This window comes from Gorilla gorilla, chromosome 9 (assembly GCF_029281585.2).
Source record: "Gorilla gorilla gorilla isolate KB3781 chromosome 9, NHGRI_mGorGor1-v2.1_pri, whole genome shotgun sequence".
NCBI classification, from domain to species: domain Eukaryota; kingdom Metazoa; phylum Chordata; class Mammalia; order Primates; family Hominidae; genus Gorilla; species Gorilla gorilla.
Genome location: NC_073233.2, coordinates 90,985,004 through 91,001,040, shown reverse-complemented (window position 1 = coordinate 91,001,040; position 16,037 = coordinate 90,985,004).

Here is a 16,037-nt window from a genome sequence, read left to right as displayed (position 1 = left end):
AGATGAAGGAGACAAGATCCCTGCAATATAAAGATTGGTCATTAAAATTATTGAGGCAAGAAATGTTGACTCATAATCAGAACTGTGTTTTGAGAAGCTCTGGACAGTGTGGAAGATGGAATGGAAGTGGCAAGACTAGAGGGAGTGAAAAAAATTAGTTAAAAGGTCGTTGCAATCCTGAACTGAGGATTCAGGAAAGAATGAAAATTATGAAACCAATTGGAAAAGCATTGCAGAAGCCAAATCAAAAGAACTTGATGACACAATAAATGTCGGGTAAGGAGAGAGAGAAATTACTTAGGCAAATGAATGGCTTAAAAAGAAAGGGAATACATGGTAGGGAATTTGCTCTCTGACATTACTAAACACCTACTAAGTAAGGGTTTATGTTAGTTATATATACATTTATGTATATGGAAATCAAATGAGTGAAAATAAACACATTGCATTTATCCAATTTCACAGCATCTTTATTAGGGAAATACTATAATCTATTTAAGTATGAAAAAATTAGAAAAGTAACATGTGCAAGATAAAAAAAACTATTAGATTTCTCCAAAACATTCATATCAGAATGCAAAGTCAGACATCTCTGATAGGATAACCAATGATTTTTATTTTATTTTATTTTATTTTAGAGGCAGGGTCTCACTATGTTGCCCAGGCTGGTCTTGAATTCCTGGGCTCAAGTGATCCTCTCACCTCAGCCTCCTAAAGTGCTGAGATAATAGGTATGAGCCACCACACCTGGCCACCAATGCTGTTTATGCTAGTTCAAATTACCTAGATTTAAAGAAAACATTCAGGGAGAAAAATTATCTTACGTCATGCAGGATGCAAAATGCCCACAACACTTGCACCAGGAATTATTCCCCGAGCTATCAGATCATCAGTTTAATTTAAACATGGCAATTCTCAGAGGAACCCATTATAACTCACAGCTGTCTCTAATTCTGAATTGACCAGGGTTACCCTCTTTATAGAAAAATCACTCTTCTCCCCTTGTCATTTTTCTGCAACTCATTTGGGAAAACACATCAAATTGTATTAAGACTTTTGATACTGTAAATTTAGTCCTATTCAAACGCTGCATTAAAATGCCTTATCAAGAAGATAATATCTTCATTAAATATATTGATGGTTAAATAGGATGAGGATTTTGAACACATGATTAACATAACTATTAATACTTTGGAAGAGTAGTGGACTGTTGCCCATTTTAAAAAAAGATTGATTATTTGGAAATGGATATTATAATCGTGTCTGTAAAAGCAGACTTTGTATCATCGCCTATCTTGGATAAATCAAATATTTCTATTTCACTTGTAACATTTATCAACATTTATCAGCTTCCTTCCATATGTGTTATTAGTTTTATTCCCAGGCTTTTCAGTCGACAAATACTTTTGTAATGGTAATCAGCTAGTGTTTGCTGAGCCTAGCAAGGTAATTGATTACATAGTTGTTTAGTATATTGTTTCCAAAGCTAGTCATACACTTGATATAATAAATTCCTAAAAAGACAGGTTTTTTTTTTTAGGTTGAGCCTGGTGGCTAATGCCTGTAATCCCAGCACTTTGGGAAGCTGAGATGGGAAGACTGCTTGAACCCAGGAGTTCTGTGCTACAGAAGGCCATGATCCAACCACTGCACTTCAGTGGGAACAGAGCGAGACCTTGTCTCTAATAATAAAAAAAAAAGTACACATTAAACCAAAATGAAAGTATGAATTGATACCATCATTGCTTGGCCACTTTCTGGCAGACTGGAGTTGAAGGCTGTGAGTCAGTCATTAAGGCACATGAAGAAATTAATGAAGACCATCCAGTGGAAATTCATGAATATTTGTCAATGCTTGAGAATTACACCGGTGCTGTGGATAATATGCTAAAGACCATGATGTCTGTTTCTTGAAATGAGTTGTTGCAGAAGTTGGACCCACTTAAACAAGTGAAAGTGGATTTAGTTTCTATGCACACATTAAATTTAAAGTTTTGAGTTTATTTGGCAACTCAAGGAGTTAATACTAAGAAACAGCTAGTAAAGCAGGAAGGAATTGGAAAGAATCAGAATATACATGAACACAGTCAAGGAAATAACAGAAAAAGGCTGGCAAGCTGGACAGAGGTACATCTTCAACATTTGTAAAAAATGACCTCTGGGAACTGAAACCTAAAAATGCATCATAAAACTGTAGGGACTAAACTCTCCGGTTACTTAATAAGTTAGTAAAAGCTGGGTACAGTGGATCATACCCGTAATCCTAGCATTTTGGAAGGCTGTGATCCCAGCACTTTGGGATTGCTTGAGCCTAGGAGTTTGAGACCATCCTGGTTAACATGATGAGACTCTGTCTCTACAAAAATTAGCTGGGCGTGGTGGTGCACGCCTGTAATTCCAGCTATTTGGGAGGCTGAGGCACAACAGTTGCTTGAACCTGGAGGTTGCAGTGAATGGAGACTGTGCCACTACACTCTAGCCTGGGTAACAGGGTGAGACCCTGTCTCAAAAAACCAAAAAAAAGTTGTCAATAGAGGCCTAGCACAGTGGCTCACGCGTGTAATCCCAGCCTTTGGGAGGCTGAGGCAGGAGAATCACTTGAACCCAGGAGTTCAAGACTGGCCTGGACAACATAAGGAGACCCTGTGTCTACAAAAAATGGAGAAAATTAGCCAGACATGATGGCACGTGCCTGTAGTCCCAGCTGCTGGAGAGGCTGAGGCAGGAGGATCAGCTGAGCCTTGGAAATCAAGGCTGCAGTGAGCTTTGATGGTGCCATTGCACTCCAGCCTGGGAAACAGAGTGAGACCCTGTCTCAAAAGACAAAACAAAAAACAAGAAACAAACAAAAAGCTGTCAATAAACAAAAAAGTAAACATTTAATTTTTGGTTTTGATGTATACATATTCAAAAAGTATGTCTTTTTTTCACAAAATAAATAATTATGTGGCAGTGCAAGGTTTAAATGTCTACTGTATTGAATTCATATGTAAATTTGCAGTTTAAATTTTTGTTTGTTTGTTTTTGAGACAGGGTCTGGTTCTGTCACCCAGACTGGAGTGCAGTGGCATGAGCATGGCTCACTGCAACCTCGACCTCCTTGGTTTAATTAATCCTCCTATCTCAGCCTCCCAGATAGCTTGGGCTAAAGGCACATGCCACCATGCCCAGCTAATTTTTGTATTTATGTATTTAATTTTTTGGTAGAGATGCGGGTTTCACCATATATTGCCCAGGCTGGTCTCCAACTCCTGGGCTCAAGCGATCCGCCTGCGTTGGCCTCCCAAAGTGCTAGGATTACAGGCATGAGCCACTGGTCCCAGTTACTTGAGAGGCTGAAGTGGAAGGATCTCTTGATCCCAGGAGGTTTAAGGCTGCATTCAGCCATGTTTGTGCCACTGCACTTCAGTCTGGGCAACAGAGTCAGATTCTGTCTCAAAAAAGAAAAAACAAAACAAAAGCAAAAACAAAAACAAACCAAAACAAACAAACAAAAAACCCAAAATTAACTCACAGAAACGTTAATAAGCAACATTCAAGCTAACAATGACCAGTTTGGAAACATAATGAAGAAAATAACTTTATCAACAATACCAACAAAAAAGATAAATGTCTAGAAATAAATTGATAAGAAGTGCACAAGATCTATATTAAAGTGTTAAGTGACACAAACAATTTAAACCATTAGAAAGGTTGCTAAGCCTGAGCCACATTGCCCAGCCAGGAAAGAGACTTTCCAAAAGAGTTGTCCATTTCTATGAGCTTCTCCAGAGAAGGGAGTGAATCTTCATTACTTCCCCAGAGAAGGGAGTGGATCTTCATTATCCATGTTTTCTAGGGTCCCTCACAGTAGCTGACAAAGAGCAGAGTTTGTGGAGTGAATTGAATAAATTGAATGGCTGACATGGGAGGTAGTGAGTTCTCTACCACTGGAAGTAGCCAGGAAATTGTAGTGAAACTGAGAATGCATCGGGTTAGAGACTCTTGATTATATTTACGGTCTCTTCTAATAAACTATGATTCTTACATTCTAAGATTTCCAAGAAGTTTCCAAATCTTTAGAATAATATGATTAACCTTTCTCTGCCACATATTTGACCTCCAAAATATATCTCCCATCTCCCTACTTCTCTCTACCTCTACTGCCACTCTCTTAGCTCAAGATACCATCTTTTGTTACTGGACACCTAAATGATTTTCTTGATTCCACCTTTGCAGCCAATGTAATCTTTTGATGTTGTAATCAGATTAGATTTAAGCAGGAGGGCTCTCCTGCTTAAAATCTCTTAATAGAAATCAGTGAAATAAAAAACAGGCAGGAAGAAGTAAATTACATGTTGTTTAAAAATTATATAAATTGCTTACCTGAGAAAAACAAGAGAATCAACTGAAAAACTATTATAAACAAGAAGAGAATTTAGTTCAGTGGTTGGATTACAGAATTAACTCACAGAATGACTGGTCTCAGTGGCTCATGCCTGTAATCCCAGCACTTTGGGAGGCCAAGGCAGGAGGATTGCTTAAGCCCAGGAATTTGAGACTAGCCTGGGCAATATAGTGAGACCTCATCTTTATAAAAATTAAAACAAAAAAATTTGCTAGGCATGGTGGTGCACGCCTGTGGTCCCAGCTACTTGGGAGGCTGAAGTGTGAGGATCTCTTAAGCCCAGGAGGTTAAAGCTACATTCAGCCATGTTTGTACCACTATACTTCAGTCTGGGCAATAGAGTGAGATCCTGTCTCAAAAAAAAAAAAAAAAAGCAAAAGCAAAAACAAAATAAACCAAAACAAACAAAAAAACCAAAATTAACTCACAGAAAGGTTAATAAGCAACATTCAAGCAAACAATGACCAGTTTGGAGACATAATGAAGAAAATAGCTTTATTAACAATACCGACAAAAAAGATAAATGTCTAGAAATAAATTGATATATGCACAAGATCTATATTAAAGTATTAAGTGACACAAACAATTTGAACCATTAGAAAGGTAGCCCTTGGACAGGTGCAGTGGCTCACTTTGGGAGGCCGAGACGGGCAGATCACCTGAGGTCCAGAGTTCGAGACCAGCTTGCCCAACATAGCAAAACTGTCTCTACTAAAAATGCAAAAATTAGTGGGATGTGGTAGTGCATGCCTATAGTCCCAGCTACTCAGGAGGCTGAGGCAGGAGAATCACTTGAACCTGGGAGGCGGAGGTTGCAGTGAGCTGAGATTGTACCACTGCACTCCGGCCTGGGTAACAGAGTGAGACTCTGCCAAAAAAGAAAAGAAAAGAAAAGAAAAGAAAAGAAACAGAGAAAAAGATAGGAAGGCTCAACTTTTTTTTTTTCTGAGGCAGGGTCTCACTTTGTCACCCAGGCTGGAGTGCAATGGCACAATCTCAGTTCACTGCAGCCTTGACCTCCTGCCTCAGCCTCCCAAAGTGCTAGGATTACAGGTGTGAGTCACTGCACCTATCCGGAAAGCTCAACTTTATAAATAGAATCTATAACTTAAGCTCTCCTAATAAAAATCTAAATAGAATTTTGTCTTGGAATTAGATAAGCTGATTCCCAAATTTATATGAAAAATTAAATAAGAATAGAAATATATATTCCAAAAATAAATAAGAAGATCTACCAAATATTAAAACATTTTAAAGTTACAATAACTAAAAGAGAAAAGAGTTCAGCGATCCAAAAAAACCCCACAAAAATGAAATCAAATACACATAGGAATTTAATCTATTATAAAGGTCTCATTTCAAATTATTGAGGAAAGATGGTTTATTTAATAACTGTTACATAAAAATCAGGATATCCATCTGGGAAAAAAATTAGCTTAGAGCCACACTGCATACTCAATGCTCAAAATAAACTCCAGATAAATAAATTATTTAATCATTATTTTTAAAGTACTTATAGAAAAGAGGAGACATTTTATAATGTCAGAGTGAGGAAGAGGAAGAAATAATCTGGCATTATTTACCAATGATATAGTTACATACATAGAAAATCCAAAAGAATCTACAGATAAATTATTAGAATTAAAAAGTGAATTTAAGAAGGTTGCTGGATAAAGGACCAGTATGCAAATCAGATATATTTCTACATACCAACAATAAACAGTTAGAAAACTTTTTTAAAAAGATACAATTCCCACAGCATCTGAAGTTTCAAATAGGAATAAGTTCACACAAAGAAAAAGTACACAACCTGTACACAGAAAACTATAAATCTTACTGAGAGAAATTAAGGAAGAACTCAAGTTGTCTCTGCAGCCTGTTCCCAGAAGTGCTGCTGCTTGTCGTGAGCATATGGCTTCGAGGTTATGCCACAGAGTTGGAGTGCTGCCCTTGCAGACTCTGAGGGCCCATGGTTCCAGTGGGTGGCCTTGATGTGGTCCATGGCATCTGAAGGTGTTGTTCCTACTGATGATGATGTGTCTGGACTGGAGATGTAGGTCATAATGGCTGCATGAAAGGGACTGGACCCATAGAATACACTCCTCCAAAAGGAAGCTTCTGGCACCAAAGAAGACCCTTATTTAGTCTCCTCCATCACCAACAAGTGAATAGTGGGCTGCATCTGTGAAGAGTACAACAGTGCTGTCCTCCAGTTTTTGGCTGCACAAAGGTGAGACGCAGCAATGCCCTAACTGTGAAATCCATTACCATCTGGTGCCCCGCCAGTTGACCCACTGAGACTGCACTAAATTGCTCAAAATGTGCTGTAAAGTTTCTTCTTTCCAATAAAGACTAGACATTGAATTGGCTCCTTCTCCCCCCAACCCACCTGAAAAAAAAAGAAGAACAACTAAATTAAGGAGAGGCTGTACCATATTCATGGATTGGAAGACCCAATGACACTAAAGATACTGCTTCATCTCAGATTATCTACAGATTCAATGCAATTCCAATCCAAATTCCAAGAGGACTTGGTTTATAAGACTCCATAAGGTGATTCTCAAATTTATAGAAACATGGAAAGGACCCAGAATGGAAAATAAACTTTTGAAAAGGAACAAGGTAGGAGTAATTGTCCCATTGAATATCAAGACTTATAAAGCTATAGCAATTAAGTCAGTATGGTAATGTTGCAAGGATAGAAAATACTAAGCCCAGAAATGAACTTCCATAAGGACATCTAATTTATGACAAAAATGACACTTCAGAACAGTAGGAAAAAGTTTTTCAATAAATGATGCTGGGTTATTAGATATCCAAGTGCTAAAAATGAAAAGATAATACAAAAACTCCAGGTGTACTATATTCCTAAATACGAAGGATAGAACAACACACCTTATAGGAGATAACACAGGAGCGTATCCACCTCGAGACGATGAAAAGTTCCTACACATAACCCAAAAAAGCACAATAAAGGAAAAGACTGATAACTTGACTACATGAAAATGAAGAGCTTTATTCATCAAGAGATAGCATTAGGAAAATGAAAAAGCAAACCAGAGTGAGAGAAGATATATGCAACACATATAATCTACTAGGACTCATATCCCTAGTATACAAGAAAAACAGCTACAAATCATAAGAAAAAGTCTAAAAAATCTAATTTTATAAGTGGGCAAACGTCTTGAACAGGCACTTTATAAAAGAAGATATCCAAATGGCCAATGAATGTCAGTATTCAGGGAAATGTTAATTAAAACAACAATGAAATATGACTGTGCACCCACTCAAGAGGACAGACAATCCCAATTGTTGGTGAAGACGTGGAGCAACAGCTCTCATACATTGCTAATGGGAAGGTAAATTGGTATAACCAATCGGGAAAACTCTCTGTATTAGCTATGGAAGTTGAATATATACATTCCTACAACCCAGCAATTCTACTCCTAGGAATGTACTGGATAAGAATGCATGAATATGTGCATCAGGAGACATAAACAAGCATATTTATAGCAGCACTCAGCATTATTCATAGCAGCAAAAAACTGGAAACAACTAACATCATTATAAACAGTAGAATGAATAAATAAAAGCTGGCATATTTTTACAACAGAACACTACAGTGGAACAATAAACACACAACATATTAAGCTAAAGAAGTCAAATATAAAATAATATTACTACATAAATGATTTGATTCTTAAAGTTCAAAAACAAGCAAAAATTAAACTGTCATGTTTAGAAACTTATGTGGTAAAATTAGAAAGAAAAGCAAGAAGTTATTACCATAAATTCAGGATGGCGGTTATGTGTTGATGGGAGTGAGGGGGCACAAGGGGACTATGAGGATGCTACCTTTTTTTTTTTTTTTTTTTTTTACAAACCCCTGTGTTGAGGGCTGACTGAATAGCTCAGAGCGAGGGAGCTGCTCAGCTATGTACGAAACCCCAACCCAAAACCTCATTTCTTGATATTGGTGGTGGTTACATGTGCTTGTTTTTGATCATTTGTTGACTTATATATTTTTGTCTGGTCAATTTTTCTGTATATGCATTACACTTAGCAATTTGAAAAAAATTTTTAAAATCCTCTCTCTGGAGAGACAGCAAATATGGCAAAATGTCAACAATTGCTGCAATAAGATGAAGGGTATATGAGTATTCTACTATTCTCCAACTTTTCTGTACATTTGAACATTTTTTTTAAAGTTGGAGAAAAACCTCTTTTGATCTAAATTCTCCTGTGGCCGGTGACCCATTTCAAATCCCTTACCCTTCCAGCAAATTCCTTGAAAGTGTTGTCTACACTCTGAATCTCCAGTTTCTTTTCTCCAACTCTCTCCTGAACATATTCCTACCCAGGTTTCGTCTCCACTATTAGCAGTGAAACTGCTCTTCTCAAGGTCATCGATAACTTCCCCATGGCTAAATCAAATGAACATGTGTTGGGCCGGGCACTGTGGCTCGTTCCTGTAATCCCAGCAGTTTGGGAGGCTGAGGTGGGCGGATCACTTGAGGTCAGGAGTTGGAGACCAGCCTGGCCAACATGTCAAAACCCCATCTCAACTAAAAATACAAAAATTAGCTGGGTGTGGGGGCACACGCCTGTAATCCCAGCTACCAGGGAAGCTGAGGCAAGAGAATTGCTTGAACCTGGTAGGTGGAGGTTGCAGTGAGCTGAGATCGTGCCACTGCACTCCAGCCTGGGTGACAGAGTGAGACTCTGTCTCAAAAAACAAACAAATAAAAAACAGATGATCATGTTTCAGTCCTCATCTTTATTTACCATCTGCAGCATTTTACATGGTTGCTTTCTCTTCTCCCTGAAATATTTTCCAGCTTTCAGGACATGTGCCTAATTTTTCTTTTACTTTTCCCAATGGTCCTTGTCATTCTCCTTTCCTGGTCTTCTCCCTGACCTTTAAATATTAAAGTGGCCCAGGATTTTGCTCCTGGGCAGCACATGGACACCTCAAACCTTTACTTAAATGTAAGTTTTTCAGTGAAGCCTTATCTGGCCACTCTTACCTAAAATTACAGTCCTACACTTCTTAACTCCTTTCCTTGGTTTGTTATAGTCTCCTTAGCACTATCTAAAATTACTATTTTACTTATTTATTTTGTTTATTTCCTATCTTCCCCACTAGAATATAACTTTCAAGAGGGAAAGATTGTTATGTTTTGTTACTGCTCCATGTCCAGCATCTAGAATAGTGCCTGGCACATATTAGGCACTCAATTAGTGTTTGTTGAATGCATAATGAGTTGTACGTAAAGTAAAATCTATAGTCCTAGTTTACAAAACCCTGCTTAACTTGTCTTCTGCCAACCTCTCTACTCTCCTTTCATTTCTCTAAACCTATCAAGCTCTTCTCCAACTCAGAGGCCTTGCATTTAACCTTTCCCCTGCTGAGAAACCTCTTTCCTGGCTCTTCACATAACTGGCTTCTCATTCTTCAGGACTCAGTTTAAATATTCTCTCCTCAGAAAGGTCCACTCTGACCACCCCATCTCTCTTTGCATCCCTCTCTGCCCAATTACACTATCCAGATACAGTTTCTTTATAGTACTTGTCACAATTTTCTTGTTCCTTATTTGATGACATGTTTTTTGGTCTGCCTATCCTGGTGGAATGTAAGTCTGCCGGTCTTTCTCAGCGATATATCCCCAAGATCTAGCACAGGCCTGGAACATAGTTGTTGCTCAATAAATGGCTATTAAATGAATGAATAAAGGCATATGTAAATAAATGAGCAAAACAACTTTCTCAGTGCTTAGGGCAGGGTTTGAATATACATAAAGAACCAATGCCATCACTCTGTATCCAGAAGAAGACAAAGGGGATTTGTTCTGATGCATCAAGAGCCCAAGAATGAAATATTCAGCATTCCTTTAGAGCCAACTGCCTTGCAAGATTCTTTTTCCCTCTAAATAGTCTGAACAGTTACTGAGGTATAAAGAGCAAATGTGGAAATAGTCCACCTGCACCAAATGGATGCGTTTGATGTGCTAATCAGAGATGGCCTGAAATGCTTGGTTATGGACAATTAAGGACAGCTGGCCTTTGAGATCCTTTAATGTGTGCTTGAAGCAATAATGGCTGTGTGGGAAGAGAAGTGGGAAGGTGGCTTCCTAGTTAGGGACAAAGTACATGGTGTATTCTACCCACTTCTCCATTTATTATTATTATTATTATTATGTGTACAAGAGCAGGTTTTACAGCAAATTAAGGTCAAGCTTAAAAGGAAAAAGAAGACACAAAAGATAAAAATGCAATGTGGAGGCCAGGCGCGGTGGCTCACGCCTGTAATTCCAGCACTTTCGGAAGCCAAGGTGGGCAGATCACCTGAGGTCAGGAGTTCGAGACCACCCTGACCAAAATGGAGAAACCCTGCCTCTACTAAAAATACAAAATTAGCTGGGCGTGGCGGTGCATGCCTGTAATCCCAGCTACTTGGGAGGCTGAAGCAGGAGAATCGCTTGAACCCGGAAAGTGGAGGTTACGGTGAGCCAAGATCGCAGCATTGCACTCCAGCCTAGGCAGGAGTTAAACTCTGCCTCAAAAAAACAAACAAAAAAGCAATGTGGAGTGCAGAAGTTGTAGAGGCAGAGCACCCCTATATTGCTTTTGTGAGAAGGAGGATCCATTAGGGGCCAGGCATTTCACTTACATGAACCCACTGAATCTTTATAATAACCCATCATAGAATGTATGTGTGTCATTCCCATTTAACAGATGAGGGAATGGAGGTTTAGAGATGTGAAGGATCTGTCCAAGTTCACACAGAAAGTGAGTAGCAACCTCTTTGAAATCCTGATCTCTCTGATGCCAGAGCTTGTGCTTTTTCCACCATACCTGATACTCTGCCCCCCTCTTCCTCCCAATGAACAGCCCAGAACCCCCATACTATGAAACCTAAGATGATTGCCACAGTTTCCTCTGCAATGCCATCTTGTGACATATTTCTTTCCATACTAGCATAGTGCCTGGAACATAGCTGGCTCTTCAATAAAAGAATCTATTGAATAAAATAATGAAAGAATGAACAAATGAACAAAGAAGATATTTTAAACAATGTGACTTTCCTTGTGAATCACGTACTGAGAGTCGAAACACTTAGTTCCTAGGGGTCTTTCTCCCCACTGCAGTTCACCAGGAACGGATGTTTCTTCAAGAATAGCACAAAGACCTGGCAAAAGAAGGCTATAGTCATTCTGGTGTTGTGTCTCCTCTGTCCTGCTTTGGGGAGCACTCTGGTTGTAAAGCCCACAGGGTTATCTTCTGATGGTGTAGTAGTTGTCAATAGCAATAGCTAGCACTTATTGAACACATGCCATGGGCTAAGCACAGTGGTGAACCCTTTTAAAAAATTTTATTTAATTCTCTCTTTTTTTTTTTTTTTTTTTTTGAGACGGAGTCTTACTCTGTCGCCCAGGCTGGAATGCAGTGACACGATCTTGGCTCACTGCAACCTTCGCCTGCCGGGTTCAAGCAGTTCTCTTGCCTCAGCCTCCCAAGTAGCTGGGACTACAGGTGCACACCACCACGCCCGGCTAATTTTTTGTATTTTAGTAGAGACAAGGTTTCACCGTGTTGCCCAGGCTGGTCTCGAACTCCTGAGCTCAGGCAATCCACCTGCCTCCGCCTCCCAAAGTGCTAGGATTACAGTCGTGAGCCACTGCGCCTGGCTAATTCTCTTTTTTCTTTACTTTATTTAATCCTCCAAAGCCTGAGAGAGAGGCACGTCTATTGTCTGTTTCACAGGTAAGAGAAGGGAGGTTTTGGCTTGTCTAAAAATAGCAACTGCCAATTTGTAAGACAAATACTGTAAAGCCTCTTCTCTCTTTTTTCTCTTCTTTCCTTTCCTTCTTAAGACGTAAAAATATAATCCCTACAGAAACTCATTCTTTGAAAATAGAGGCACCAGCAAAAGGTTTGTGCAGTCATCCAAAATTCAGGAATCCATAAGACATTGTATTTTCCCTGGTGAATGTGGTAGGACAGGACTGCTCTCAGAAAGAAATATTGCTTTTATAGATGAGAATGCATTGAATTTTATATCAAAGAGCCTAGTTTGAGTCCTAGCTCCATGAGTGACTGTGGGTACTGGCCGGCATTAACCTTGAAGAGCCTTAGCTTTCTCGCATATGAAATGGAGATAATACAAATTCTTTCCCCATAAGATTCTACTAAGGGTCAAAAGAAATAATATGATTTGGATAGAGTGAACCAGTCTACAAATGCGGTCTATTCTTCTTCTGTCTAGAGAACTCTCTAAGATCAGGGTCCACCATGCAGCCCCAGTAGAGTGTTCCTTGCCATCCCCGCTACTAAAAGTAACCTTGTGTCCAGGACTGGATACAACAGTGCTGAGATTAACAGCAGCTGCTTCTGAACAGTTTTTAGTTCTTCCTTTTTTTTTTTTTTTTTTTTTTTGAGATGGAGTCTCGCTCAGGCTGGAGTGCAGTGGCGCGATCTCAGCTCGCTGCAAGCTCCGCCTCCTGGGTTCACGCCATTCTCCTGCCTCAGCCTCCCGAGTAGCTGGGACTACAGGCGCCCACCACCACGCCCGGCTAATTTTTGTATTTTTAGTAGAGACGGGGTTTCACCGTGTTAGCCAGGATGGTCTCGATTTCCTGACCTCGTGATCCGCCCGCCTCAGCCTCCCAAAGTGCTGGGATTACAAGAGTGAGCCACCGAGTTCTTCCTTCTTATACTGACATTTGTTTGTAGCTGACTGATCCTCCACGTGGAAGAACGGGAGGCAGGAAGTTTTCTGAAGCACAGGACTTGGGTTCCAGGTAGGGTACTATATCCAGAGCAATAAAAAGTAGGGTGAGGCTGGGTGCGGTGGCTCACGCCTGTAATCCCAGCACTTTGGGAGGCCGAGGCGGGCGGATCACGAGGTCAGGAGATCGAGACCATCCTGGCTAACACAGTGAAACCCCGTCTCTACTAAAAAATACAAAAAATTAGCCGGGCGTGGTGGCGGGCGCCTGTAGTCCCAGCTACGCGGGAGGCTGAGGCAGGAGAATGGCGTGAACCCGGGAGGCGGAGCTTGCAGTGAGCCGAGATCGCGCCACTGCACTCCAGCCTGGGCGACAGAGCGAGACTCCGTCTCAAAAAAAAAAAAAAAAGTAGGGTGAAGGAGACAGTGAGTCTGAACATGGCATATTTCTCCATTGACTTATGTCTTCTTTAATGTCTCTGAACAAAGTTTCAGTCTTCCCTCTAGAGATATATACATCTTTTGTTAGAGTCCTAGGTACTTGATATTTTTAATGCTATGATAAATTTTCTATCTTTAAAACTTTAAAAAACTATTTGTAGCTGATATATAAAAATGCAATTGATTTTTCCATATTTCCTTGTATTCAATAAACTTTCTAAGTTTCTAATAAGTCTAATAATGTATATATAGTGGTTTTTAGATTTTGATTCTTCCTTTTCAATCCTTAATACTTTTTATTTATATGTATTTTGTTTTACTGAGCTGGCTAGGACCTCCAGGACAATGGTAAGTAAAGAAGTCTCTTATTCTTGGTCTCAGAAAGAATTTTTTTTCTTTTTTTTTTTTGAGACGGAGTCTCGCTGTGTCGCCCAGGCTGGAGTGAAGAGGCGCAATCTCAGCTCACTGCAACCTCCACCTCTTGAGTTCAAGTGATTCTCGTGCCTCAGCTTCCTGAGTAGCCGGGGTTACAGGCATGCACCACTACGCCTGGCTAAGTTTTTTATGAAAAGGAAATTTTTCATTCTTTATTAAGTATAATGATATACTTTTAAGAGATACTCTTTATCAATTAAAAAAGCTCTGCTTTTTTAGCCGTATTTTTATGGATACCCATTATCAGTTTAAGAAATCTACACTCAATTTGCCAAGAGTTTTATTTTTAATGAATAAATGTCAAACAATTTTTTTTCTATATCTATTGAAATGACCCTATGTGTTTATGCCTTCAACCAGTTAAGGTGTAAATTACAGTTTTTTGTTTTTTTTTTTTTTTTTTTTTTGAGGCAGAGTCTCGCTCTGTCGCCCAGGCTGGAATGCAGTGGCACGATCTTGGCTCCCTGCAACCTCCTCCTCTCCGGGTTCCAGCGATTCTCATGCCTCAGCCACCCGATTAGCTGGGACTACAGGCGCCCGCCACCACGTCCGGCTAATTTTTTATATTTTCAGTAGAGACGGGGTTTCGCCATGTTGGCCAGGCTGGTCTCCAACTCCTGACCCCAGGTGATCTGCCCGCCTGGACCTCGCAAAGTGCTGGGATTACAGGCGTGAGCCACAGTGCCTGGCTGTAAATTACATTTTTAATTTTTAAAAATATTAAATGAAACTTGTATTTCTGATATACTTGGTTATGATATATACTTTGAATTTGGTTTGCTAGTATTTTATTTATGATCTTTGTACCCAGGTTCAAAAGTAACAACAGTCTATATATCTCATTTACTTTGCAAAGTGAGTTTTACCATCTCCATTTTATTTGTGACGTCAAAGAGGTTGAATAACTTGCCAAGGTCATGTATACCTAATTGGTGGCTATGCCAGGCCTGGAAGTCAGGTCTGTCTAAACATGAAGTTGGCTTGTGTCCTCTTAATGAATAAATGTCAAACAATTTTTTCTCTGCATCTATTGAAATGACCCTATGTGTTTATGCCTTTAATCAGTTAGGGTGTAAATTACATTTTTTGTTGTTGTTGTTGAGGTGGAGTCTCACTCTGTCACCCAGGCTGGAGTGCAATGGCACCATCTTGGCTCCCTGAAACCGCCACATAGCTTCCATGAACATTTATATTTATTAAGTCTTCAAAACTCACTGCCCAGGTCCTGAATGTTTCCAAAGCATAGGATTGTGGCTGTGGGTGGTGGCTAACACCTCTAATCCCAGCACTTTTGGAGGCCAAGGCAGGTGGATTGCTTAAGGCCAGGAGTTCAAGAGCAGCCTGGGCAACATAGTGAAACCCTGTCTCAAAAAAAAAAAAAAAAAAGTCATAGGATTGAGGGAAGTAGCATGATAAGCATGATAGCAACAGACAGTCTGGAGAGGCTGTGTTGATGATCTGATTCATCAAAGTCAACAATAAATAATTCATCTGCATTTGAGCAAAAAATACGAACCAAGAGCCTAATTAGCTATCCAGGCAATTCCATAGAAATCAATTTTGCAAGTAAGTATGAAAAATAGAAAAACATAGTAATATATTCTAGTTGAAAAATATGCCATGAGATCATTTAGTTTACCAAGGGTAATCCAAATAACAGGAATATAATGAGTCAAGCTAAAAATATGGCTCCAGCTAAGTACTGTATGTCCTGAAAATTTGTTAGAGTAAAGGAAACAATGGGTTACATTCAGGCCGACTTGAGGAAAAAATCTTAAAAACACTTCAGCTCTTTGATCTGAATAAACAGAAAACATTGTTAAGGTAGAGGAAGGATTCCCAAGGCAGTGTAAAAAAATGCATTCATACTTGTTGTTCTTTTTTTTTTTTTTTTTAACTCAGAGGAATGTGTTGAACTGATTTAGTAGGCTGTGGAGCATGAGATACTAAAGGGGTCATGTCTCCATTCATTGAGGAGTCCCCAGTGGTGTCTGCAAAAAGCTTTGGAAAGCAGAGTGTAAATCTGTGATTCTTGACATTTTTCAC